The sequence below is a fragment of the Eucyclogobius newberryi genome, unplaced genomic scaffold, assembly GCF_026437365.1.
Source record: "Eucyclogobius newberryi isolate DKJ021-1_F unplaced genomic scaffold, fEucNew1.0.hap1 SCAF_3, whole genome shotgun sequence".
Classification (NCBI taxonomy): Eukaryota; Metazoa; Chordata; class Actinopteri; order Gobiiformes; family Gobiidae; genus Eucyclogobius; species Eucyclogobius newberryi.
Window position 1 is genome coordinate 24287735 of NW_027315945.1, and position 24906 is coordinate 24312640.

The following is a 24906-nucleotide window of genomic DNA, read 5'->3' on the forward strand; positions in this document are numbered from 1 at the left end:
TGGTTCTGTCCCTTGTCCCTCCGACACCGTCGTAACAGTCACAGGTTCTCACTTAATTGCTGCTAAACCATATTTCTCGCCATAACTCATATTCACACACTCTGTTTCCATCGTCCTCTCCATATTTCGGCCGGTCATCCCGAACTTCTGCATTATAAAGTGTGTGACGTCATGAAACTCATCATTTTTTTGTGAAACTACTGATTTGTCCCTTTTTGCTTTGAACCACTACACATATAAGGAGATTGGTGTAAAAATATATTTGTTTATTAATTGATTGTATTATTTCTGAAAGTATAATGTTTCTATTTGAAGAGAAAGTTTTTCCTGTTAATTGATTTGAGGGAGGAGCCTGCTACTATAAAAGAGCCTTCTATTGGCCCAGAGGCAGTGTGTGTTCCAGGAGGAGCTGTGTGCACCACAGGCTGGAGCTCCAGAGCCAGCCAAGGACTGTTTATCTGTTGGACTGCAGCACCGATCTGTAAATATCATATTTTTCTGTTCTGCACCGTTTTTTTATACTTCTGGGAATAAATTCACGAACACTATTCCTGACTATAATGTCTTTGTCAAAAAAATAACCCACTACAATGGGTCCAATGCAGAGGACACATTCCCCTACAATAAAGTGTACCTTGAAGTGCAAATGACTTTTGTCTTATGACTTTGGTGGAACAGAACCTGTGGTAAATATTTATCATAGTTTTACATCAGAATCCTTCTGTCTATGTCATCAATAACCAACATTCCATTGAAAATGCAGGTATCAAATACACACAATGTGCACACATTTTCTGACAGTTGAAATCATTTAATAAAATAATGTTGTTATCAAGGATTATTATTTGTCAAATCCTGACTATTGTGTGATTTATTATATGGATTTTTACCAATGTTTACATTCTGGCGCTAGGTAACAGCCATGGAATTACTTCTACCAATGTCACATCTGCTGCACATTTTCAACCAACCAACACCATAAACTGCATCAAAAATGGTCCAACTGGGGAAATGAAGTAAAAGTTGAGTTGAGTTAAGTCAAACCTGACATAAGCACATTAACCTTAACCAGAGATGAAGGTCGCGAGCAAGGGATTGTCAGGCACTAATCCAGAGGTTGTTGGCATCATCACTGCTCACTGCTTAACTCCTTTCTGTCATCTTTGTGTCCTTGGGCCAGAAACCACTTTGCCAGTGTGTGAATATAAAACTGAACTCATTAAACTTATATCAGACACATCATTTAGCATTCGTGTGTTAACGGTCCACAACGAGGACGACTATTGACACATAAAAAGACTTTGAAGAACTACAACAAAACAACCACAAAACAGAAAGCCACGGAATTTCTCCTTTAGTTACAGTTGAAGAAACTAAACCAGCATTACATCATGGGTCAGACTTCAGCTCCGTTTCGCTGCAGTAAGCATTTTTTCCACAAGCAACAGCACGTCTCACCATTTGTCCTTCTAAAAGCCTGGGAAGCTCTCTGGTGAAATATTATGAGGCTGGGAAATGTAATCATTGAAATGCTCAGAGCACAGACTGCAGCCTCACTGTCATCTCCATCCTACACACATGCCCAATCCGTCGCATTAATAAGTCAGTGCATCTCTTCATGCAAGGAAGAGGAAACATAAAATAAAAATGCAAACGCCGGCAACTGCCCTTTAATGTTGCCATAAATCAGGCGAGGCCATCAAAGGTAGCCGGTCGCAGTGGCAGAATCACTCCCTCTATTTGCACAGTGCAAAGACACATGTTCAGATTGAGTTAGAAAGATGGGCCAGACACTAAAGCCGCTGTCAAAACACGTCGCAGATATTGCTGCGTGGCGTGATATCGTGCTGGATTACTGGTGGCAAGTCAGCAATTATTGAGAGATCTTTAAAGATTAATTGCTTATTATCTAAGTTAATTTCACTATCTAGCAAGTCACTATCTATTGGTTAATTAGCGAGGCCTATTTAATTAGCTGGAGGGGTAGTTACATAAATTAAGTCTGTTGGGAAACGGGAAAGACTCTTTTAGAATCAGCTAAAGGTGATGATGAAATGTCTGGTCAGGGACATGAAGGGTTTGTGTTTCATGCTTTAAGAAGATTCCAAAAAGTTGTATGAATAATTTACAAAGATAAAATAGAGCTTCATCAAATTCAAAATAACCCTGTATATATATATATATATATATATATATATATATTTATATATATATATATATATTTTTTTATCAATATAACTCTGCAACGCAAAGTTTGCAGATGTGTGTCATTTAACATGAATGTTTCAAGACACTTTTGCAAGATGCTGACATTAGAAGATGTGCAAAAAACAATAACAGGATAAACGTTTTCTACTTAACAAGAAGTTCTGCCAGTTAAAACACTGACATGTTTAACTCACAAGTATTATTTCTAACGAAGGGCAAAAGAAAAAGTTGTGTACTGTATTAAAATGATCGTATACAGTGGATTACTTTTACTTCACTACATTTGAGAGAAGGTATTCATATTTTCCACTTATTATGTGTTTTCTTCTTTTTTTTTTGTTTTTTTTTAACACTTTCAAGTCCCATCTGTGAGCAAACAAAATGAATTAAATGGATTCAGTCACTTCTGTTGATCAAAATCAGATCAAATCTTTCAACAAAATCCCACCATTTCATCCTAAATAGTTCCTTGAGTGAAATCATTTGACTTGTGTTGCTCTAAAAGTGTATTTCTATAGCTCTTTTCCACATTCAAAGCACTCAAAGTGCTTTCCTGGTGCGCTGTGTGTGAAGGGTCTTACCTAACGACACAACCACAGTTTCTTTTAGCGTTCCACCGGAGCACCTTGTGTCCCAGCGGCCGCTCATCCAGGCCCTGACCAGCACGGGTACTGTAATACTTTTACTGAGATGTTTCATGTGATACTTTTACTTGTATTGGCTTAGATTTGCTCCTGTATCTGCACTTCTACCACCAGCGCTCTCAACTCGACGCCTCCTAAAGTACGTCTTCATTAAAGTGAATTTATTACACCCAATATGTTTTCATAGGTGGATATAATAACTTAGCCGTGGACAGGCTTTCTATTGAGAGTGGACGGCATGGACTGACACAGAGCAGGAGACAGGTGTGGAGAGAGAGAGAGGGGGGGGGGGGGGGGGGCAGTGCATATTTCACCTCCACTCACCTGCTGACATGGCCTCTCAAAGAAACCTTTCATTAGCCCCTCACAACAGTCAGCTTAGTCCGTCCAATGCCGTCAATTTAGCTGTCATATTACACTGGACCGCTCGGCGCTCTTTCATCTGCAGGGGATTTTTCATCTTGTGATTTTAATATGCACGATTGGCAAAAGAGGTCAGCTCACAAAAAGCCTTTAGAAGTGGAATCATCTAATACATCAGTTAAGTGATTTAAAAAGGCCCACGTGGTTAACCTGGACACCCGAGGAGCGCTTTATAGAAAAGGAAGACGTAATAAAAGAGATTTTTTGATGTTATGGCAGATGTAAAAGCTGGAATATATGAAGTGATTTAAGTCTCTTAAAGAAGACAGTGTTGCTTTATCTCTAGCTTTTAGAAATGAATAGGGATGTCAAAAGTGTCAAATTCTGATTATTCAGGTGACAGTATGATGAATATAGTATCAATAAATATAAAAAATAATATATGTGACATTTTTTAGAAGCAACATTAAGTATTTTTAATTCAATCTGTAGTAATTACATTAAAACAACTCTAAATGTAAAGTTATTTTTATATGGCTGTTTATGCCACATTAACTTTGTAAACTGGACATAAACTTGAGGAATAGTAATGAAATATTTCACTGTTGTTGAGTCATGTTCTCAGTAATCATGAATAATCGTTGCATTTTGACGTCCTTAATAATCATAATAACAATAATCACAATAATGAACTATGACATTAGTAGATCATTATTGTAGATTGTGTATATTGTAAAACACACAAATGTCTGCAGAACCACTTTCCTGTTCAAAACTGAATAAATGATTGTGCTGCTGGCCCCGCCTCCTCATAGGATTTTCATTTACAGTGCATTTTTAAACACTTGTAAATAATGTGTGGATAATTTGAGCTCTTATATTATGCTCTTGGTTTGGTCCTGATCTAGTCCAGGTTCAGTTTCAGGTTCTCTATACTCAAAAAGATCTGTACTGTATTAAAAATGCAGTATATACCTAAATACTTTGAGCAAAACGTGTTCAAAAGCGAGCCATTTGGCCGTATTTTCAATAGAACCGATGGGCTGAACACTAATTACCGCTTTGACATTTTTGTTAGGCTCGGCGGACCTTGGTTTATTCTCACTGTGTTGAAATATGTGAACTTCATGTACTGGTCTCAATGGGCCCTTTCAGTGGGTGACAATTTGGCCTGCCAGCACCTCTTCTAAATCATTAACTTTAGGCGAAGTTAGCCGTGCCAGTCATGCGGAGCGCAAGGCCGGAGCATAAACAGACCGCGGCCGCTCAAAGCCCCTCACCTTAAAATAGATCACATCAATAACACTGGCCTGTTGGTGTTAGACTTGAGAGGATTGGCCCGACTTTCTCTCTCCACAGAACCCGCTCTCACTCCCCCTCCGGTCTACTCGAGGCCACCCGCACTTCATATAGACCCTCTCTATACGTCCTCCTGCGAAAAACGCCGACTCAGCAACTCCTCCAGCCGCGCCAATACCTGTTATTTCCACGCTTAATGAAGATCGGGCCCAATACTTACACTCGGCTGATGTTCGGGAGTAATATAAAGAAGGCTGGTGTCGATAATTGGCCATCAAACGCAACTATTAAAAGCAAACTGTTGGAATGTGATATTTCTTGGCAGGCTTAACGTTTTACAAGCTGACCAGTGGTTTCTGTCGTTTAGCCAACAGACTAAGCTCTGTCTGTCTAACCGTAAAGTTAGACAGACTTTCAGCAGAATCATCGTTATTCTTATAGTTTCTTTGTAGGCGGGGCCATAAAAGAGGAAATATGTTTTACTCAATACCAGAAAATATGTTTTGGTTTATTTCAAGTTTAGACATGAAACTGCAGTATCCATGGAAGAGTTTAACTGAAAAGGTGATAAAGCGTTTTCCTGTAGTATATGTGGATCTTATTTAACGTACCGTATTTTCCGGACTATAAGTCGCACCTTTTTTCATCGCTTTGGCCGGGGTGCGACTTATACTTATATTTATATTATATACTTATACTTATACTCCGGAGCGACTTATATATGTGATATTATTTGTTATTTTCACACTTGCAACCGCATTTCATACTCCAGTGCGACATATATATGTTTTTTTCTTCTCTATTATGCATTTTTTGGCTGGTGTGACTTATACTCCGGTGCGACTTATAGTCCAGAAAATACGGTATATACTTTTGCTGATTACTACATTGAAGAGTACAACCGACAATACTGCTTTATTATATTTACGTGATGCTTTGCAGCACAATCAAAGACACTTATTGTGATATGACTGAACTATCAAAGGGGTGTGATTAATTAGCATCAATAATGTCATCGTGATAACCCTCTTAAGGCGAGAACATGGTGCGTTTAAAGAGTCTCTGCACAAATATGACTCATGCTGAACATAGCAATATCAGAAGAGAAATCAATTTATTTATTTGCCCGACAACCGGGAAAGAGCACTGAGGTGTTATATGTCTATGTCGTTACAGTTAATTTATTCTGTAGATAAGGCTGACCTTTGACCTCCCTGTCGTACCGCTGCGCACATTTCTTACGGAAAAAACAGTGGGTCCATAAAAATTATCAATACAACATCACAACTGTAAATACAAGGCCATAAAGCGTTCAGTAAGAGTAGTTACATTTACATCCACCGGGGGCAGCCTTTTGTGAACGAATGGTGCAAGACTTTTAACAAGTATTTATCTTTTAGCCCCTCTGCTGCTAGTATCTTAGCGTAATCTGATTTTGTTTACTAGTAATATGAATGCAAATATCTGCCAACTGACTCATTAAAAGTTACTGTTTACAGTTTCACCCGTACGAGTTTGAAAATGGCGCTACACTTTTATAATTGAACAATGGTAGGAAAACATAAACATCAGCATAATTGTTATCAAGAATCCTAATCCTAAAGTGGCTCTGCATTTTTGCCGCCACAATCATTGGCAAATATAATTGGATGTTTTCTCCTCCACAAAATATTGTTGTGGGCTATGGCAAAATACAAAGTCTAACAATATTTCCATAAAATAATTAGAAAAAAACAAAAACAACCTTTTTTTTGATGTTATGTCATCAGAATGTAAACAAATCTGGAATGGGGGCAACTGGGGGCAAAGGTCAAGTGGACACATTACACATTTTCAAAGATTAACTGACATCAGATCAAAATGCTAATGTATTAAGTATTTTTAAAACTAAAAATAAATAACAAGTTTGAATTTTCAGGGTAGGAATGCCAGTCGTTGAATTTAAGCTTCACAAAAGTATCATTTGGTAAAGTCTGTTACATATAGCTAGAATTTCTGTTCGTATTTTTCCAGTAAAACTTAAAAATCAAGATTTAGCCTTCGTCAAAAATGTCAAGTGTTAAACCTAATCTCCTTTATTAAACAAACAAATAATGTTTCAAACCTCTGATTCCACTCAGTGCTTTTCATTTGCCAAAAAACGCTTGATTTTTCATATTTTGTGATTAGGTTAAGTGCAGTTTCTTTTTTGACATCACATTATGTTTCTGTTCACTTTTGCGTTCATGCTGGAATTTAAAATGTTTTTGCTAAGCTACTTTTAAGGGGTCAATAACAAGGTACTTTATCATAATTCCTTTGACATCCACCTTTCTTTTAATGTGATAAATACACTTGTTTGAGAACATTTGCCGAGTCAGCACAAACCTAGGCAAGGCAAGGCAAGGCAAGTTTATTTGTAGAGCACATTTCATACACAAGGCAATTCAAAGTGCTTCACAGCAGGAAAAATGCATTCAAATCACAAAGAAATTACAGAAACAGAAATACAATAAAATTAACTAAATTAAAAATTATCAATCCAACTGATTTTCTAAACTAATAAAATCACAAACAAAAGAGAAGAGTGCAAAGAAAAAATCCTTTCAGTCATATGCGCAGCTAAACAAAACTGTTTTTAGCTTAGATTTGAACATTGTCAGAGTTGAAGCCTGTCTCACATCTTCAGGAAGACTGTTCCAGATTTTAGCTGCATAAAACTGAAACGCAGATTCCCCATGTTTTGTCCTGACTCTGGGCACCAGCAGGAGGCCGGTCCCTGAGGTCCTCAGAGTCCGAGATGGTTCATATGGCACTAACATATCCAAGATGTACTTTGGTGCTAGGCCATGGAGAGACTTGTACACAAGCAGAGCTGCTTTAAAGTCTATTCTCTGAGCCACAGGAGCCAGTGCAGAGACCTGAGAACAGGACTAATGTGATCATACTTCCTGGTTCTAGTCAGGACCCGAGCAGCAGCGTTCTGGATGTACTGCAGCTGTTTTACAGCTCGTTTGGAGAGACCAGTGAGCAGGCCGTTACAGTAGTCTAATCTACTGGAGACAAACGCATGGATAAGTCTCTCTAAATCTGGTTTTGACACTATATTTTTGATTTTGGCAATGTTTTTTAGATGGTAAAAAGCTGCTGATGTTATTGATTTGACGTGGCTATTAAAGTTCAAGTCTGAGTCCATTATTACCCCCAGATTTCTAATTTGGTTTGTAGGTTTTAGAGCGAGACTCTGGAGGTGACCGCTAACACTTTCTCTTTGTTTCTGTGGGCCAAAAACGATTATTTCAGTCTTGTCTGAGTTCAGCTGGAGAAAGTTGTTTTGCATCCACAAACTGATCTGTTGGATGCAGTGACAGAGTGAATCTACTGGTCCATAGTCACCTGCCGATAGTGAAACATAGATCTGAATGTCGTCTGCATAATTGTGATAGGACACATTTTCACTGCGTATCAACTGACCTAACGGCAGCATGTAGAGGTTGAACAGAAGGGGACCCAGGACTGACCCTTGGGGCACTCCACAGATCAGGGTCATGTGGTCTGAGACACAGCTACCAATTTCAACAAAGTACTTCCTGTCTTCCAGATAGGACCTTAACCAGTTTAGGGCAGTGCCAGTGATGCCCACCCAGTCCTCTAGTCTCTGTAAGAGGATCCCATGATCGACAGTGTCAAAAGCAGCACTCAGATCTAACAGAATTAAGACTGAGGCTTTGCCCGTGTCAGTGTTCAGGCGGATGTCATTTGTCACCTTGACAAGAGCAGTCTCAGTGCTGTGATGAGGTCTAAAACCTGACTGAAAAACATCAAATGAGTTGTTTATTAAGAGGAAATCTGTGAGCTGTTGGTAAACAACCTTTTCAAGGACTTTGCCCAAAAATGGCAGATTAGAGATGGGCCGGTAATGACTCAGTACTGCGGCATCAAGACTGCTCTTCTTTAGGAGAGGCTTTATGACCGCAGTTTTCAAAGACATTGGGAATGTTCCAGATTGAAGCGACATGTTAACTATGTGAGTGAATGGTGCTAACAAACTGTTCAGCACAGACTTTAGAAATCTGGTGGGTAACACATCAAGGCAGCATGTAGATGAACTCAGACTGGTGATGATCTCATGGACAGTTTTGTCAGTTACTGGTGCAAAGTGAGTTAGCTCTAAGTGTCTTGGTGGTTTTAGGGTAATTTTTTGCATTGTGGGATTTATAGCATTTTTAATGCCCTGAACTTTGTCATTAAAGAATAATGCAAACTCATTACACTTGGATGTGGAAATGAGTTCTAACGGCAGCTGAGCTGGAGGGTTTGTTAATCTGTTTACTGTGGCAAACAGGACACGCGAGTTGTTACTGCAGCTTCCAATTATTTCAGAAAAATATCTTTCCCTAGTTCTACATAAGATTAGGTTGTACATGTTCAGCTTTTCTTTGTAAATCTCTTTTTGAACCTGGAGCTTTGACTTGCGCCATTTCCGTTCGGCCCTGCGGCACTCCCTTTTCTGTGCCCTGACCGAATCATCATTTCTCCACGGCGCCTTCTGCTTATTTTTAACCATTTTAGCCTTTATAGGGGCGATGGTGTCCAGAACATTCAAAACACTAGATGTAACAGAGTTCAACAAATCATTTACATTAGAACATGAGACATTTTCAAAGTTTATCATTTCCATAAACAGTGCACCTGTGCCATCACTTATGTGTCTCCTCTGAACAACTGCAGGACCAACCGGAGGTTTGGGAGAAACAGACAGGTCAAAGAAGACACAGAAATGATCAGACAGAGCAACATCGATCACATTAACATTTGAAATATTTACCCCCTTTGTAATTATGAGATCTAGAGTGTGTCCTTTGCTGTGGGTGGGGCCTCTCACATGCTGAGTAAGACTGAAGGTTTCAAGGACAGCATCAAGCTCTTTAGCATTTCTGTCACAAACATTATCAACATGCACGTTGAAATCACGTGTAATGACCAAACCATCAAAGTCTGTGCATATGACTGAAAGCATCTCAGTAAAATCATCAATAAAACTTTGGCAGTGCTGGGGAGGCTTGTATAAAACAATGAAGAGAATGGATGGAGACTGTTTTAGCTCCATTTTAAAGGATACATACTCAAATGATGAAAACACCCCAAAAGACAACCTGCGGGTAATTATTTCATCTCTAAAGACAGCACAGACTCCACCCCCTTTTTTGTTTTCTCGTGTTTCAGATTCAAACTTAAAGTTGGGTGGAGCAGATTCTATCAGAACTACATTTCCTGTGTTTTTGTCAAGCCATGTTTCAGTTAAAAACATAAAATCAAGATTATAAGAAGAAATAAAATTATTAATTAAGAGAGATTTGTTACATAAGGATCTACATCTGCTGAAAACTATGCACCAGGGAGAACCGAACACAAATGCATTACAACGGACGAATATATATCCCTGAGTCACTCTCCACATGGGGAAACGCAAACAATCTGGGTTATGACATGTCACGAGGACGAGGTGGCCACAAAACCCCCACGCAGACACATGGACGCAGACCAACCGCTGCACCAACCAACACGCACTCGTACACACCAGAGCGGCCACCCAGGAGCAGGCTGAGAAATTGTGTTTAACTCTGGATTACAGGGTTGAGAGAAGGAGCAAAGGGAAGGAGATGCATTTAGGTTGCTCAGCTGAAAATAATTAAAAAGCAGCAGCGCGCCCTGCTATGTTGCTCTCTCATTCGTCACTCCCCACACGCACACATGCACTCAGTAACTTATCACTTCTACAAAGTACTCCCAGTCATACATAACCTGGGATGCTTTCATATAAACATACCAGAGTTATCTTCATCCTGAGAATATGGAGTTATTTGTCTGGAATCTCAGAATGCTCCTTAACAGAACTTCGAGCTGGGGCGTCTCGTTTTCACACTGCTAAACTGGAAGTAAGTTTTTTAATCGAACTTGTCCATTTGCACATTGTCACTGTTCATAAAAATACATTTTCAGGCACGCGCAGAGCTTTAACACAGCTTTTTTCAGATGGTGACGTTAAACTGGGGTGGACCACCCAAGCGCAGCCAATCAGAGAGATGCTTTCAGCTCTTATTTCCGAGTTGACGAGACACAAAGTGATTTAACCCTAGATGCAGACAGGTCTAGCGCTGCCATTTTCAACTATCTGGTCGAAAAACACAAATTGACTCATTTACAAGAAAAGTCGGGTACTTCATCATGATTAAAATGTTTATAAAATCCAGTAAGTAATAGCCACATTTCGAAAAAGTGCATTTATGAAATACTTTGTCCTCAATACTAGTCGCAAAAAGTTGAGAAAAAGCTGGAGAACAATACAACCAGGTTTGGTAGTTGGATCAAATGGAATAGTTTCTGGGTTCAAGCAACCACTCATCAACAGTTCGTTCCGTCCTGGGAGGACATCGTGAACCCAAAGTTTCTATATGATTCTGACCCTCCACTGTATTCATACAACACAAGTATCCAACCGATTTAAAAGGGAGTTGTCTCACTCCCAAACTGTTTTACTCTACCTTTTCGCATTACTCGCCGAAAGGCCTGACCCTAATTGCTTTTAAATTTGTTTCCAACTACTGTAGGCGCCATCGAGCAGCAGACGTGTGGCTTTGTGACTGCCGTGCGACCCTGATTGGAGGTCAGTAACCTTACCCAGCAAAATAAGGTCTGGCTGCAACAAAAATCGTTAAGGGAAAAAAAAAGAAGTTTTAAAGCCACTGTGCATAAAACAGTCAGCTGCAAGCCATTTAGTGTAGGGGCTGTGGACTATAGCTGCCAAGTCTTAAACAGCATGTCTTATTGGCAGAGCTCGCACACAGCTGAAAGCCTTATAGATGAAAGACTTATACTGTACCCGGCCTGCGGCTCATAAAAGTAGTTATAGTGTGAATGGGGCTGTGGAGATTACCTTCACACGGGCCCACATTACACATAATTGATTACCTGCTTAATCAAAGGGGCATTTTTGGGAATTGAGTCTCATGGGGAATGCGCCGCTCGTTTCCCACACCAGGTGACCTTTGCTGCGTGCCACTGTAATTCTAACTTCAATTTAAAATCTACCTTTTGTCTGATTAATACAAATGAGAGCAAGCTATTATGGATATTAAGCTAATTTCTGCTCTGGCACATCTCTACAAAGTTTAAAGCAGTTTTTTTTTTATTTAACAAGCCTTTAACCTCCTTTAAAGTAGTGTTGATTGATTCACGCATGTTTGAGTAATTATACCGTATATTGTCTTGCACCTGAGGCTCAAGTGCTCAGAAAAAGTCCTGTTTTACACCAGCCCCCTGTCCCCGCCCACATCTCTGTACTTAGTGGTGATGATTTGACAAATGGAGACTATGAGTTGTACTTGTTTGGTTCTAAAAAAGTCATGTAGCCATTTTTAAAAAACAAAAACAATGTGCTGTTTGCTGATGTCACCGTGAAGAGGCGTCTCAGTTCTGCAGTTTTGAAGTCAATGGACACGTTTCTATTACCCGGCAGTTTTAGATCAATGTCGCGGTTACAATGAACAAAATGTAAAATGATATCTACTTATAGTTCAATATGATATACCTCAAGAAGTACATATCAATATACACAAGCTATGTTTCTTTATGAATAAACAATTTGTAAGATTTTAAATATAAATCCCCTGCAGCCACTATTTATTTTTCAATGAAAGAATTAGCATTAGCCTTGAAATATGATCAATTAAAGTGCGTCAAAAATAAAAATAAACTTTTGGATGTGTAGAGAACAGTAACAAGTTGTACAAAACATAGCAACACAGGCTTTAACACATATGCTAAAGGTTGAATTGGACAAGTACAATGGAGCTTTCCTTCCAAAAATGTGTTGGATTTGGTTTACTCTGACAAAAATCAATAGAAGAAAACTTATCTGTCACCAAACACTGATTACATCACTTGTGGATGGGTCGATTTTCACTCTCAAACCATTTTGGACGTCCTTTACACACTTTCGCAAAACAAAACTTGAGACTTTGATTGTTGCCTCACTATTAGCTTGTTTTGGAAGGCGTTCAATTTTTGGAGACAGAATCCACTTCAAACTAACAGAAACCTCTCCAACTTACGCGGCTGCTTCCTGCGCTGCATGCCAACAGCCCAGCAATTCCCGAGCCAAGATTTAGCAGCGCGGGGGGTTACGGGTTCAGCTCATATCAGGCACACAAACACACACACACAGACACACAAATGTACACAGATGTAGCCAGAGACCAGGGCCCTTTGAAGCACAAATGCCAAGCTGTCATGAACTTTTCAAACTTACAAGACTTAAGGCCAGTGCACCATGACACAGGGAGGAACCGCTCAGATGCGCCTGATACAAGTGGCCGTTTTTTACAGCTGTTTACACAAGCCTTATCCTCCTCCCCAGTGTTTGCATGTCAGTGTGTGAGATGTATTGTTTTAAGAGGTGAACCCGCTCTTCCTTTACGAATCCTTGGGTAAACATTTTGTGAGATACCTCGTTCCCATTTTCTTAATGCTTTTAACACAACGGAATTGAGTTACGTTCTCACAATTGCAAAGGTGTGTAACGTTAGGGCTGTTAAAGGATTTCTTTGATGGTAAAAGTCGGTACGAATGTGGACAGTTTAGTTTTTTTACCTGCTGCACAGTAACAGCTGTTTGAGATGGAACAAGTAATGCATATTTTTCCCTGAGTAAATACATCAAGGCAATTTGGTGTGAGTTCTACCACCGCTACTGCTGTATTTATGCTACTACTACAAATACTACCACTTCCACAATAAATACTTGCACATAGGGGTGGGCGAAATTGACAAAAAAAAGAAACGTGTTAAAACATGTCTTTAAATGTTGTATAGAGCACATTGATGATGGTTTGTTTGTTTGTTTTAAAGAGAAAACGGTTGTTTTTTACCTTAACATGTGTCAAAGAGCTGAGGGAGGTGACAGATGCTCACCGAAACATGTCATGGTAACAAACCAACCTATTTTGTTCATTATAAAACAATACAAAGGAAAAAAAAACTAATTTGAAGAACATTTTTATTTTTTCCATCAGCTCTTTTTGTAGCATTTTTACAATAAATGATGTACTCAATAGTCATATTTTGCATATTTTCAAAATAACATTCACAATACATCTACATTTCAACTTGTAGGCCACAGTCACAGATTCCAGGAGTACAACTAGCAGTATAACTATGACTATGCAAAACTTATCACACTATCACACTATTAGTATGTAGTACTAGTAAACATGGCAGTGTGAAATTCCGGAGAAAAGGAAGAGACACATTCTGCAAATTATCAGATGCTGTGACACAACAAGATCCCACACGACACCTTTTCCCTGAACTGTACTTTGTTGTCGAAGCAATTATTCAAGCGCGGTTGGTACGAATGACCGCGTGTTAAACTTTATGCCTTCGAAGGGCCTTCGTGTTAGTGACGGCGTCCAACTGTGCGCACTAATAATGTCCAGGAGAGCGTCAGACCTGGATTTGTCATGCTGCCACTCTGTCCTCCCCGGGGCCCCTCCCACTAACCCCCTTTCATCTCTCCATCAAGATCCTCCTTCAAACCCTTTCATCCTGTCGGCACAGATCACTGTCCAAGCCCCGCCCCCATATCCCTTTAATTCTTGCCATAAGTTTAACCTTTGCAATGTCAAGCGCGCACTTTTTCATTTAAGGTACAAACAATAGAGCCCCCGAAACCAATTGGACTCTGTCAGCCACAACAGCCCTGATTACAATCTCAATCTTTTAAATGTCCTCGTGTAGGAAATACTCAATTTCCTTTATAACCTGTAATTTCATTCTCAATCACCATAACCTTTCATTTTGTCCACAACAAAAGGAATGTTATGTTCATAGCGGCCTGACAAAGATTTATAATGAGCCCTCGTCAGAAATAATGAAAATTCTCGACTTTTGCCCTTTTAATGATAATAATGATAATTTGAGCATGATTAGAGCACATATTTCAGCTTCAAAGGGAAGACAATTGAGAGTTGGAAGGATTTGGAGATATTTTGTGCTTTGATTGAACAAACATACAGTTCCAAACACTGTCTCATAGGTCAAATATTTTCTATTTTCATGCTAGAGAAAATCAAAATAACGCTTTGGGGAAATAGTTTTCAGCTGGTTGGTTTGTTAGCAAGCAAGTACAAAAAGTATATACTGTATTATCTCATTCTTCTTTTACTTGCAGTAGCATGTATGTATAATGAGTGATGTGTGCTGTGTGCTAGTGGTAAATGTCATTTTCTTTTATTGTTTTTTATGCTCATTATAAATACAAATCTGCTCTGAACTGAATGTATTTCATATTTTTTAATAAAAGTAGATGTTTTTTAAGTCTACATACTTTGTCCTGCACATACATAAATAGGTTTAATGCACATGATTTTCTATTCATTCCCCATTTGAGTCATTTGCAGAATGCTTGTCGTTAGCTTGACTATATTTTCATGATTTAAAAAGCCAGAAACGAGTCAGTTTTAGCCTTAGTTCGAGGGTCAATAAAGGTAAATAGAGTTTATTCAAATCTCACACCTGCCGTAGTCAACAAACACATTAAACATTACTAAAGTCAGTCTCTGTTTGCCAGGTTTATTGACAATTAAAAGTGGAGTTCAAATTGAATTAAAATATACACATTTAAAGATACAATACATGTATAGTAGTTAAAGCAGTTTGTCCACCTACTGTTGCCGTAGTAAGAGACGTGCAGAAAGAATGATTATGCAAATTTGGCACTGACTAAAATTGGGGACTCACAGACCCTCCTACCCATGGGTTTCAGAACGATGAGCATCTAGAACCGTTGTCATAGCGACATAGTGTTGTCAAAATATTATACCTTTTAGACAGAAAAAGTCCTCAAATTCTCCAGACAGATTCACAGTGTGGTGTTCCATAATGTGTTTTATAAAGAATTCATATGTATAAGTGTCATCAAGCTGAATAAATCATATAAATTGAACTGGTTGTCGCCACTCACCAAAAAATATCCAGTTTGAACCGACCTCATGGCTCGAGGTCAAGGGTTCAGCAGCGAGGCGCGTCGAGCGGCCGTGTGTTTGACGCGCGTCGAAATCACAACGACACATTTAGCGTTCCCCATAAACACACGGGCCCCGATGCCATTACATTACTGTTAATAAGAATTGTGACATGTGCGGTCTCCGGTCTATTTATTCCCAGTAAGAGGTATTTAAGACGAGACTAAATGAATCTTTGTAATGGTCTGTGACACTTCCCAGGACGTCTGGACCAAACAAAGCCCCTCTAACACCCGCCGCCCGTTATCTCCACCGCAGGCTTCCCCTTATCTCGAGCTGCGGGGCCCGTATAGACACCTAATCATCATATACATCAGTGGTGACGAGGAGGGCAAACACACAATGCGCTCTTAACGTCACGTCACTAATGGCAACTGGACTTGATCCTCTGCTCTTTTTTTTTTTACAATCATCCACATTTTTTTCTTTTTTTTTTAAAACATATCGAAAGGAGGAGGCGGGGGGCCGTGGGGAGGACCCCTTCTTTTCTGCAGATGAAATGAAAGGCTCATGTTGCAGTGATCTGTCAAAGCTAGCGAAGGTTCAACGCTGGGTCAGACTAGCTGGGGGGAGATTTTTTTTTTTTTCACTACTTAAATTACATGCTACAAAAGGAATATAAGGAGAGGAGAGAAGGGCGATACCGGACAGCTGAGGCAACAATTGATATATTCAGAATGGGGAAAGCAAAAGCATGAATTTTAAGCTTTAAATTCGGGTTTGGATTTGTTGCGACCGGCGCTAATTGATTTTCAAAAATAAAGACAGCTGCAAGGCCAATTGATTTAGCTGGTTTTAGCGCATTTCAGGGAGGAATAAATTCAATCAGATGGATCAGAGGGGAGAGGCAGGTAGATGGAAGGTCAGTATAGGGCAGAATAAACATCAAAGCAATATATCGCAGTACAATTTTCCATCATATAGTCGCCACTTTCTTTGGTCACCCACCACCCTGTCCTGTCACCCCGCCCCCTCACTAACTCACTCACTCCAGCCTGGTCCTCTCCACTGGATTTGGAATCTCCTATTTCAAACACACACACACACACACACACACACACACACAGGAGCTATGGAGTGACTTCAATCACCATCTGAAAATGACCGGAGGCAGTGAAAGAGAAGAAGAGAAAAGCATTGTGCGACTTGCGTGTATGGAGGGGGGTAATGAGACAGAGAAAGAGGGGCTGGAGAGGCAGGAAGTGTGACAGACGGAGTGGACGGCAAATGGGAGAAAGAGCCGGACCAAAAAAAAATGGGGAGAAGGGCCAATCAGAGGTGGGGTTAAAAAGTCGCAAGCATCATAAGCGTCAAAGGGAGACTACAGAGGCCATTCTTTCGGCTGTCTCCTCTATCTTCTTTTTCAAGTGCGAGGCAGTGGTGTTAGGCAGAAATATGGCTCGTTCTCACACTGTAAAGACGTGTCGTCTCTATGTGCCGAGCAATTCCACGCAGCTGCACATTTCTGAGGGAGATCAGAATTTGAAACATCCATTCGACAGTCATCCAAAGAATTATAGGACTCCAATGGCCAAGTCCGACGTGGTATAAAGCTGTGTATTAAAGCACAACTACTCGCTCGCCTCCTCAAAATGCATTACTGCTATTCACAGCTTTAAAAGGCAGGATGTCTGCGGAGGTGACCTCATAAGGCAGGTTACAAAGTGCACTTATAACCACATGACCCCATATCCATTTAAATGAACTCACCAACTGCACCAAAGTTACTGCTAATGTTGCTTAGCAACTGATACTTTTTATAACACAGGAAAGTCACAATTGTAGTCTTATTCGTTCAACAGCTTGATGTACAGTACATACAATACTCTTTTCCTTGACACTTTTAGCCAAAGGAATCGATTGAAATCAATGTTTACAATTTCACAGATTCAAACTTTTAATATTGACCCATAGTTACCATGAAATTCCACCTGTGGAAGTTAGTGCTAAAGTTTTACTTTTAAAAAAGTCTGTAAAGATTACCCCAAATTACATTACAAATACTGTTATTCTATCTCTATCTGAGAATAATAAGCCTGAATATGGAAAAGTAAATGTCAAAATTGAGCCCAATATTGTAAGATTGCAGTACAATGTAGAGGAAGTACAAAGAAAACTGCTTTCCATCACCTCTTCACACTCAACATCTGGCAAAGTCGAAAAGCCATAAAAAACAATCTGGAAAGACATTAAAGATAAGTGTGGTGGAGCCGTGTGAAAATGAATACATCTCTCTTTGTAATGTTACACAGGGAACAGAGTCGGGCGAGGAAAAGTGATACATTTAGGAGTTATAAAAAGTCAGACATGAGATCACACAGATTACATGGAGCAGGGCGGAATCAGAGAGGCAGAAGGGAAAAGAAGATTTAACACAGTGAAGACACGCTCAGAGAAACAGCAGAAAGTGGAATAGATTGGTATTGTAGTCGACAGGATCAGAGGAGCGCGGTGACAGTATGACAGGAGCCGAGCACATGATGAAGGGAGCAGTGGAATCAACCAAAATGAGAAAAACAAAGTTGTAATGAATAAGACTATTTTTTACGAGAGTGATAGTACAGCTACAGCTTGCAATAGATTAAAAACGTGTTCAAGAGGCAGCCAGCAGTTAGTGCAACCACAAGGGGGCGTGAGTAAGCTTTAGTATTTGAGCCAGTCCCAAGCTTAAATGAATTGAAATGGTGAAGTAGACAATCTTAATGCTAAACTGTGGGACATTCCAGGAGACAAGCTGGTTGTGGACTTGCCACTAAAAAGCGCACTTTTGATATGATTCGAGAAGATTAAATGTGATTTCATGGGTACATTCAACAGCATGTTAAATGATGGACAGAGCAGGACTAAACCAGGATTAGAACACTAAGCTAAGCTAAGTACAACAGGACTAAAGTTGGCTAAAATTTGGACCAAAATGGACTGAAAATATAAAATACGGAGATAGATTTTCAGCAAACAAAATAATAAAATCATTCATTTGTAAACCAGATGTAAGGAGATGTAAGCCTCTTACTATTTATCCATCTTGTGTTTAGAATGCATACAATCCTGGATTCAAACATATAATAGTCAGAAGTCAAACTGTTTTGTTGTGCTTTTTAGCATTGGTTGACATTTTTAGGGGTTAGAGTTATAAATGACACATTACTGGTCTAAATGTCTCCTCCTTTCTAATGGTAAACTTGTTTTCTTTCACGGTTGACTTGATATAATCTTCATTCCTGCTATCTCGCCGGTGTGGCAGGTCTGTTGTGTGGGCAGGCCAGGGATCAGCACAGAGGTTATGTCATTAAGTGGAGAGATAAGTGCTGCAGGGGAGTCTTCAGGGAATGACCTTGGTGTTAGCACAGGGGAAGACTGCCTTGGGACTATGCTAAATAACAAACCACCCCTTTTTAAAAGGTGAATTCTCTGCACATCGAATACGCAGCATTCGCTTTTGATCTCTGCAGTCGTGATCAAAGGATTCTGGAAGCGGGAGACGTCCTGTACATGTTCATCAGATTTGCAGTCCATTAACCTGACTACAGTGTTAAACTCAGGCCTTTCCCAATAACAAATGGGGCAATGAATTAGTGGGAAAATGTAAAACACTCTGCACAACACAAACCTTATTTGGATAAGCAATTTGAACTTGGATTTTATTAATGTTGCAGAAACATAAATCACTGTTATTTAAAGGGGACACGCGCTAACTTATCCCTTGTGTTAAGATATTAAAGGTGTACTAGTTTTTCTGCTCGTCTCCATTAAAATGTTATTGCTTTGCCTGGACTTTTTCAAAGAATGGCATTTAAACATGTCTATCTGGCGTCTACTCAATAACAGGTCTTTTTTTAGTATGCAAAATACCTAGAAAAGTGGGCATGCTTACAATAAGCATCAGAATACTTGATCAGAATTCTATATTCAGTTGCTGCAGCTCCAATAATGAAGACACAAAAACCGTCACATAAAAACCTGTCACTTAAAAGTTATAATAAAAGTGGAACTGGGACAATAAAATAGAAGTGAAATGAAGTAAATGAAAGCGGGATCGCCTCTTCACAGATCTGACACTTTATGGTGATAGGAATGTTTAATGCCATACTGTGGGACATTGTGGGCAGAACAGTAACATCTGAAAACCAGCAGGCAGCAGAAATGTTACATACTGTACCTTGGATTAGAACATTTCCATCTCTAAATTTCGTATTTGATGATACATTCATGAACCGTGCAACCATGAGGTGAGGAAACGACCGTCAGGCTTGGATTAAAATTAATTGTGTATTTTCTGTTATTATTTATGGCTTCTAATATTATGGCTGATCGGCGAGTTGCACTTTGCATTTGCACTGACTAGACTGTGTCACACCAGATAACACCAGCTTGTTCGCTGTGTGAACTTATTTGCTGAATTGTATGTGCAAAAAAAAAAAGAAAAGAAGCTGTGTGGGATTAGAGCTGCTTACACACAGAGCCACACACAGATGTCCACTGGTCACTCCAACACCAATCTCCCACTGAGGTGCAGTTAAATCAAAATTGAAGAAAAAAAGTCGCAGAATCTCCCTTGTGAGATTTACCCAGCGTTTTTTTTTCCCTGAGATTTGTTCTGTTGTGTTTCTCCAGCAGGCTGTTGAGTGCTGTGGCAGGGGGATAGTCACGCTAGAGCTGCTTGTATGAATAACATTTCATGTGCAATAATCTGTGGCTTTCTGTCACAAAATTACACACGTTTTCAAACACACAGACACACACACACGCACACACACACACACACACACACACAGATGCCCACCAAACAAACACACACTTTTGTTGATGTGTCTTAACTTCTTTTCTCACACACATCATTCCACCAAGAGACGGCGAGGGACCAGCGAATCCAATTAAAAAATATGGGCCTCAATGGAAACCACTGACCCAACAAAACTCAAGTTATGATTTATGACAGATCTATAAATATGTGGCTGTTTGGTTTTGCATTCCCAAGGTTTCATTTTAAATGATTCCAACTTAGTAAAGTACTGTTACTTAAAAAAAAAAACAGGAAATAAAAAAACTCTCATGTACATGTATTTCATTGGCTTTATTGTACTATAACAACTCTAAAATCATCTAAAAAAACTAAAATATCTATTCTTCTATCTATTCTAACTACTCCTTTGTTTTACTTTTGAATGTACTTTCCTTTGTTTGACTTGGAGAGAATATGACCCACCTAATTAATCTGTCCACACTAGGAATGCAGATTAATTGCTTAGTCGATAATCGTGATTTTTCATGTCACAATATGATGAGTAAGAATGAAAGAATAATCAATAGTGAACATTTAAGAAGCGAAATCAAACCTTTTAAAGCCAATCACGGTCTAAAAGCTTCAGATGCCTGTGTACCCGTCTGTTTAACTGCACTTTATCATTCACAAAGTTTGACTTCTTGAAGCTGATCAGAAGAATGGTGAGGAGCTATTAGACAAGGCCAGTGAAAGAAAAGGATTTCACTTTTCTTTGACCATCTTGGCAATAATGAAATGTTTTATCCTGACAGGCCAACACTCATTTAAAGTTCAAGTGATTATGTAAGTTGACCGGCTTTGACTTCCACTGCAAAGTCGTGTTCAGTTCCAGAGAATCCCCAGACACTTCGGTTACACGAAAAGCTTGTAAAACTGGTTGTTCGTTCTTGCTATGCCACTTTCCAAAAACAGAAAAAGTAAAACAATCAAACATCTCTCTAGACGACTCAATAAACGGCTACTTTTGCGACAACGTGGGCACAGTTTTGGGGGAATTTACTCAACCAATTTTGTGTAATGCGCAAATAAATACCGACAGTAGACGCACATTATCACAATTTGCGCGTCTAAATTTAGCCGTGCTTCGTCAGTTGTTCCGCTTTGCAGTCGAACGAGGTCATGCGGTGCACAGGTCACAAGAAAAAACACATCTTCATATCTCAACAAAGCCAGAATTGCCCAGCGTTCTGCTCTTCGGAAGAACCGCGAACTGCCAGATCTTTTTTAATGTCAAATGTGTTTTCCTTGTCCAACCTGTCTCTCCTTCTGTGGCGGTGATGTCAGCATTTGTAAGCAGGCGACTAATGACCAGCGAGGTGCTAAGGGCCAGTGCTAAATGTTTCCCATGAGCAACATAAAGCTTTGTGCTGCTCGGGCATATGGGGCTATTTACATGGAGCAGGTGGCGAGGAGGGGAAGAGCGAGGACACGGCGTGCACGTCGCCACATTATCTTGGCGCGCAACTTAATTTACGGTTTAAGATCAAACATTAGAAAATAATGCATCTGCTTCCCGCCGAACAAAGATAGAGTGAAGAGATGAAGAGACGAGCAGCTGTCGGCTAATTTACATTTTGTGTCTAAGATCGCGACAGGAGTGCGGTGTTTTATCACCAATCAGCCATAATATTATGACCACTGACACGTGAAGTGAATCATCTCTTCATCATGGCACCTTTCTGTGGGTGGGCGGTCACAGGGAGCAGCGCAATATTTGGGAATGTGTAAGTTTGTTAGCGGCAAAGTGGAAATGTTATTGCTTGGTGTGGGATATTTTACACGGTTTGGCAATAAACGTATGCGTCGCCATGGAAACCAGGCCAGGTTAAAGGTCAGGTGAACCGTCTCACAGCAAGTATGCCTATTTTTCAAGATCGTTTATAGCAATTCATTTTAATTAGTGCCAGATAGATATTTAATGCCATACTGTGGAACATTTGTGTTCTGTGTTCCTTATATTTGTATATATTATTTTCCATCGAAAAATTAGCAGGCTTTAGAAATGTTCTAAAATTGTACTTTGTGTAACTATTTGGATGACTACTTTTTACATCTACTTAAGTAATATTATTTAGAGATGAGCGATATATCAGTCCCAGTATCGGTATCGGCTGATAACAATCGATATTCCATTATCGAAAAAGACTGAAAACGATTGATATTTGGTGCCGATATTTCTTCTCTAACAGACTAATGAGTAAAATGGAAATAGAAGAGCATTTAGGCTAAAAATATGGCCGTATATTTAACAAAATCATGCGACAAATGATCCAAGAAATAATAGATTCTGTTCTAATGTTTTTGTCATTTTAAATCATTTATTTTGAAGTGAAAGGTTGTTTGAACTTCACTTCAACTTAAAATAAATGTGTGGGTGTTGCTTAACATATAATTACCAGTATATGGAAATATCTGTTATCAGCCAAAGTAGCAAGACAAATATTGTATATAGGTATCAACTCGACTACCGGTAATCGGACCACCGCTAATATTATTTTCAAGCCACAACTTTTTGATTCCCACCTCTGGTAAAACAGAAGAAAGAAAAAAAGGAATAAAGAACAAACAGACTGTGATGACTGGGGCTGAGAATCTCCAATATTCGAGCTGTTACAGAGTTCTCCCAGTTTGCACTTGTCCCCAAAAGTGCTCCAAACACTAAAATAACAGGTGAACCTGAGATCCACACGGCAGGAAAAAGGTTAAACGAAGTGAAGTTTCTGAACCGGTTTTGTACCTTCACATGCACGCTAATGTTTTAATAAGCGGTGCCATTTGGGTTTGTCAGACTATTGTGCACGGGCCAAATCAGGCGCGTGTCATCAAGTTAACACGGTTTGCACCAATAGCAGGAGGATGTGAATGTGAGGTCTGATAAGGTTAACACAGCTGTTGCATTCCACATATGACAGAACAAACAAATTATAAATAGATAAGAACTAGCATCTGCTGGCTTGTTTACACCCGTGTCAATGTGGCTGATGGCGGAGAAGTGCAGACAAAGAGGCGATGTGTTGTGACCTGGCGCAGGGCAGGTGCGGCAGTGAGAGCGGGAGAAGGTGGTGCAGTTCACAGCTGTGGCTTTATGACGGGTAATTGTCGTCATAACCATAACTGTCTCCGAGCAGCAGTCTCAACAGAGTGCAGGTACTCACCGCGCTGTCCCAGCCTCCTCCTCGCTCTGGCGCGGGGATATGTCCGCTGTGTTTGGTCACGTTTGCAGAGTCGCATTATTGTGGCCTTGTATTTCTGAAAGAGAAGAAAATGAAACACGTTAAATGAGGTTGTGGGGTGAGCGATATAACACTATTCAGATGGAATTTTAACAAAGCATAAGGAATGTACTAGAATGTGCCTGTAAATGTCTTGGTTGAGGAAGTATCATGAATGTGCCATCAAATGAACAGCAAAAAGGGAAGAAAATCACTGATGTTTATGAAATGACATCAGACGTTTCTGTCTATTTTTGAGGTCATCGTTGCCGTATTTTCCGGAGTATAAGTCGCACCAGCCAAAAAATGCACAATAGAGAAGAAAAAAACATATATAAGTTGCACTGGAGTATGAAATGCGGTTCCAAGTGTGAAAATAACAAATAATATCACATATAAGTCACTCCGGAGTATAAGTATAAGTATATAAGTATAACTATAAGTATAAGTCGAACCTCGGCCAAAACTATGAAAAAAGTGCGACTTATAGTCCGGAAAATACGGTAATACATCTGATAAAATATGATGTTCTAATTTTGCATATCTACAAAACAATCATTGCAGTATGATAAATGTTTTGATATATTGCCCAAATCTACTACTCTGCAAACAACTGCTACTGCTAATTATTGTGCGAGAAACACCACGATTTAACAATTATTCACGAGTGTTTGCACTTTCACGAGTCTAATAGAATCCTCAACTTGCTTTGTGAAATCAAACTTTCTATATGAAAAAGTACTGTCACATAAACAGCCAGATGAAAAAGTACTTCACGTTATTTTAAGAACAGATTGAACCGAAATTACCCATTGTTGCCTACAATTCTAATGTTTTTGTTCTTAGGATAATAGGGTGACCTGAATAATCGAAAGTATCGATAACCAAATCATCTTGACAATTCATACTGCTAATATTACGTTCCAATTCCATCTTTTTTCTTTTTTTTACCATTGTAACTTTGCTCAGGGATATAGACCCAGTACCGTGGATGGTTTGTTTACTACCTGAATGGTAATTTATAGGTTTGTGTTTGTTGTTTATATGATTAAGATTTCTGATCATGCACTTTTTTTCACTGCATAGACATTTTCTCATAACATATCTCGAACTTATACCTCATACTTTGTGTCTTTGTATATCATATGCATGTCCTTAGGAAGAACGTATAGGCGGATAGATTTTCCCATCCCCTGATTTAAAGCCATAACATTAATCTCGCTCTCCTCTTTCCGCGAGTCATTTTAACACCTTTAAAATCAATACAAATCTAACAAAATGTAAAACCAGCCCTGGTCATGAATACATATTTCAACAATGTCATTTCTCTCTTAT

The 24906-nt window shown here is 39.4% G+C and overlaps 1 long non-coding RNA gene across 1 annotated transcript in view; it reads right to left on the reverse strand.

Moving 5' to 3' along the window:
* The window catches only part of LOC140374233 (uncharacterized), a 55708-nt gene extending 32103 nt beyond the window's left edge, over nucleotides 1-23605 (reverse strand). Inside the window, exon 1 of the long non-coding RNA XR_011929080.1 lies at nucleotides 23515-23605. This is a non-coding gene — a long non-coding RNA (uncharacterized lncRNA). The remainder of the gene's footprint in view (nucleotides 1-23514) is intronic.
* Nucleotides 23606-24906: the final 1301 nt, after the last annotated feature.